At 49.4% G+C, this 4492-nt stretch overlaps 1 long non-coding RNA gene across 1 annotated transcript in view; it reads right to left on the bottom strand.

Moving 5' to 3' along the window:
- The window catches only part of LOC113203839 (uncharacterized), a 21662-nt gene that overhangs the window by 2520 nt on the left and 14650 nt on the right, over nt 1-4492 (bottom strand). Inside the window, exon 2 of the long non-coding RNA XR_003303264.2 lies at nt 2665-2881. This is a non-coding gene — a long non-coding RNA (uncharacterized LOC113203839). The remainder of the gene's footprint in view (nt 1-2664; nt 2882-4492) is intronic.

Raw genomic sequence — 4492 nt, 5'->3', positions numbered from 1 at the left:
CCCCCCAACCCTACTCTCATCACCCGCTCTGGGTCCGCCAAACCAGTCGCTTCCCTAGCACCCAGAAAACGACAGAAAATAACTTTTCCTTCAGACGACCCCTTCCTCCACTTCTATTCGGTGCGATTCGGTGACTTTTTGTCACCCCTGCTCATCACCACGGTACCACGCCACGCCCTTCCCATCTCCACTGTTCAAAAAATGTCGTAAATTAACAACGGAAGTTAAATTTGTCAGCAACACATAAAAAACAATATTGGTAAAAATCTCGGAAACAAAATTTGACCGAAAATAGTCACTTTTGTTCTGCTCCTGGAAAAAAATTGTATAAGTACGAGTGTGTTGTTTTTCAACGAAATATGTTGCTAACAGAATTATAAACACACTTTTCTTGTACAAAGTAATATACCAAGCAGTTTCTGTTGTGGACCAATACCAATATAAGGCGAAAAACACAAGTTTCGCGAGGTGTCAAGGGTGAAAATCTGGGAAGGGGACAACTTCTGAAGACAATTTTTTGAAAGTTAAAACTGTTGTCCCTATCAGTGATAGCAATCTGACATACCTAACAGGGTCCAGGGAACAACGAAAAAGTAAAGTGACATTTTTAAATAGTATTTTAAGTATTATTAAAGAAATAGTTGGACATTCCCCTGGCCGTTGAGTTCTTCCCTTATCATCACCGATCATCACAGTATACAATGAAAAAATGTTATTTCTGATGATGTAAAATGCAAATTGTTGGCTGACAATCAAAACTAATAGAAAGCCCCGACTTTCAGGTTTCATAGTGGGTATGTCTCTCCAACTACTTACAACAATTTCAACATTTTGAGGCTAAAATACGGCAAGGTTCAAAATTAATACAAAAGGTCTCAATTTTGTCTTAAATAAACCCCACTCTTGACAGGGAACGTTGATTTTTCTTGGAAGTCTTGCACAGAGCTGTTTAGAATAGAAAGCTGCATTTGTACTCCGTGCAGAGACCACCCAGGCCAGGCCAATATGTTGTCCATGGTAATGACATTCACAATAACTTGTTTCCGTTATCATTACAAAAACTGTTCACAGTGCTCTGTCGAAAAGGGGGTCCGCCTCTCTGTGTGTTCGTGGAACCGCGAAACACATCGTCCGTGCGAATAAAATGAAAGGGATGGGGAAATGTGCCGCAAGGGGTTAGGGAGGCGGGGGGGGGGGGGGGGTAGGGGGGCATATAGAAGTTATTCACTGGAGAATAAATTCTGCCCCTGCCGCTCGTGCACCGCTGCTGTACACGCTGGCCGCCGCGGGCCGCGCAGCACCCACTGGACAAGGCCTCGCCCCTCGCCTCCGTCATTCATCTCCCTTCCCGACACCCCCGACACCACCCGCACCCTTTACAACGCCCTTCTTTTGTGCCGCGATGTGCCGCAGACGCAACGACTTGCTCTCTTCTTCCTCTCTCTTTTTCCCGGAAACTCAGATTGTAATTATTTCTGGTAGTACTAGTTTTAGATGTTGTTGTTTTTTTGCGTTATTTATGCTTTTTAGCGCTTTTGTAGTACATGAGTATAGGATCAGGCAATCACATTTTCGTGTTGTAATCGCGATTAATTAAAAAAACGTTTTAGAAGGCTGTCGCGCAGCCGTCGAGGCGAGCAAGGCTGTATTACAATAACGCAATTGGGTGGTACAGACTAATAGCAAACGAATAATAAAAACGGTGACACGGCGCCGGTCTGTGGTGTTCCCTTGTCTCTAATTAAGTCTGCATTTTTCACAAACCGCTCCATTAATACCCTCCGCCCTCCCCGGGGCGCAGTAAGAGAAAGGCAGCCCTTCTCTCTCATTCCATTAATCTCACCTGAACGCAATTACGCAAAGAAAATGGAAAAACAGAAAGCACAAAAAAGGGTTAAAAATAAAAATAAAATACGAGAGTAATTGAAAGTAACGCTGTGTTCGTCCCCAGCGTGTGGCGGGGCCGTCAAGCGGCCAGCGAGCAAGGCAGACCCAGCCTCGCCTCGGTACTGGGCGGACAAAGCGCGCGAGGCTTGAATACGTGTGATAAAGAAAGGAGCGACAGCTTTTCCTCTCCCACTCCCTCTCACACACACTTCCGTTGACTGCTGGATTCCGAAGCCCTACTCTGTCACGCAGAGTGATACCTTTCCTACCCCTTGCCGTCCCTCTTCATCCTTCTTCAGACCTCTCTTTATAACGAAACCTCAGATGTAATTAAAATCCTCGGGCGCGACGCCCCCCCCCCTTCCCACGCCCCCCGCTGCTCGCCAGCCCAGCAGCCCGGGGCAATCTTGCCTCTCCTCCAAGTAGATCATCTACTTCCTCGGCTGGAGAAGCATCAAAAAGCAGCAAGAAAAAAAAAAGCAAGAAAACAAACAAAAAACACAAAAAGAAAAACGCTATTGCTCCACTTAACGCTTTGGGATTGGATCCGGTAAGCCGGATGCAGAGTCCGTGGTGGCCGGCCACTCCCTTCCTCCCCGGAGCCGCTACAATGGCTACTAATTGTGTCTATTGTAACACGCCGTGCGTGCGACTCGCTGTTGGTTTTTTGCCAGCCGGCGTGGCGGGGGCTTTTGTTACCCCGCGAACAAGAAGACGATCGCCGTCCGGAGCGTGGCATTGTTACAAAAAAGAAGGACAAAAACCAAAGACACCCACCTTCCTCCCCCTCGCTGAAGCTGCGCTGCACCCGGCCCGACTGGTGGTTCCCCATGGCCGGGCGGCGGCCGCGGGTGCTGCAGCCCTACAGCGCACGAGCAGCCCCAGGGCGAGCACCAGGGCCACCCGAGGGCCCTGCGGCCATCCCTCACATGGGGCCGGCGCCCCGGGACCGCCGCGGTGCCCAGCGCCGGCGACAGCGCCGCATGCCCGCCACCTGAAACAAAACAATAAGGCCCTTGAAATTACAGTGAAAACTCTCGGTGAATTTACAAAATAAATGTGTAATTAATATTTAAAGAATATGTTGTACATTTACGACGCCCTATTCCTGCTGATCGATGAATTCAGATCGAGACGTACTGCTTCTAATTTGACATTTTTTTAGTTGTAATTTTACGACAAGTCTCATAGAAAATTCTCCCGTAACCCCACACCTATAGAACTATTTTTCACAGTCGGACACAGTTACTTTTAATAATTTTATGTATTGCAAACTTACAGAAGCTGATTGTCTCCCTGGCCAGTTTTCTCTTTTTCTTTTTGGCATGGAGAATTTCAGCAGAGTTGCTTTCCTTGAAGATTTGTATACTCTATATACAGGAACAGAGTGTTTCGGAAGGGCAAACAGAAAAGAACCCGAGTCGACCCGAGTCCGGCAGGAGCCGCACTTGAGCTCCATCACGCCGCCCGCTGGAGAGCGCCGTGCTGGGCAGGCAAACCCGTCGCGCGCGCGCGTGGTGCAAGGGACTGGAAGGTGCCGGCCGGGGCTCACAAAGGAAAGGGAAACCTACACAATCGTGGAAAAACTTGGTGAATGACCAAGAAACGCAAGCACAAAAACGGCGAGGTGAAAATGCTCCTGCAGTATCGCGGCAGTCCTATATAGTGTAGTCAGCACCCCAGCACGCGCGAGGCAGAGCGGGTATAGGCGACAGGAAGACGCATTCTTCGGCGCAATCTCTGTTTCCCATGTCAAGCCCTAGTCGCGACACGCAATACGGATACACCCTTCTCCTCGCCTCTTTCTATTTTATTTTTTACCTTTCTTACTCTTGATGTTTATCTCTCTCGTTCGCTCTCCCACTCACAGAAACGCGCGTAAACATCCTGGCACCATTCTCTTTCCATCCAAAAAAAGGTAGAATCAGAGAGAAATAAGAGAAAGGAGGGAGAAATAGAAAGCGTGGAGGCCAGAGGTGTCATTGCCGACACCCCGAGAGAGCGCCGCCGCACCACCACCGCTACTGGCCTGGCCGGGTCGGGCCCCGGGGCCTGCCGAGCCGAGCGCTTTATAAACACGCGAAAGGAATCCCGCCGAAATATGATGTGGGGTGGAGCCGGAGGCAGGGAGGGCTGTAACCACTAGCTGAGCCTGCTTTGCTTGCATGCAGTGGTTTTAGATCATTCCCCCCCCCCCTCTACCTGCTCCGCCCCGCTCCTCTCGCCGCCAGTCAGACCGCAGCACGGCCGGTGAGAGGTGCGTGCCGGCTGAACAAGAGAGGGGAGGCAGGCGCGGGGTGGGATTAAGGCTCCCGCAAAGGGGAAATAACGAACCACTCTGCAGCAAACAAAGCGTTCGCAACAAGGATAGAGTGAGACACATGCGTGGTGGCCGCCATAGCGTGCGCTTCAAACTTAGGATTCCAGACGGCACGCCCCATATGTATCCTGAAGTCGAATTTGCTTTTAGTAAAGGATACAGCGTCGGATACCGAGGGGAAACGGAAATAAATAGTGCAAGCTTACGGTCAATTTTAACTGATTTTCACCATAAGCTTTATAACAGTGATCCAGTCGTTTTTGTTTTTTGGTGGCATAATGTACC

Source organism: Frankliniella occidentalis, unplaced genomic scaffold, assembly GCF_000697945.3.
Source record: "Frankliniella occidentalis isolate FOCC.00 unplaced genomic scaffold, Focc_3.1 Scaffold8, whole genome shotgun sequence".
Taxonomy (NCBI): Eukaryota; Metazoa; Arthropoda; class Insecta; order Thysanoptera; family Thripidae; genus Frankliniella; species Frankliniella occidentalis.
This window is presented reverse-complemented; position numbering and strand designations above follow the sequence as displayed.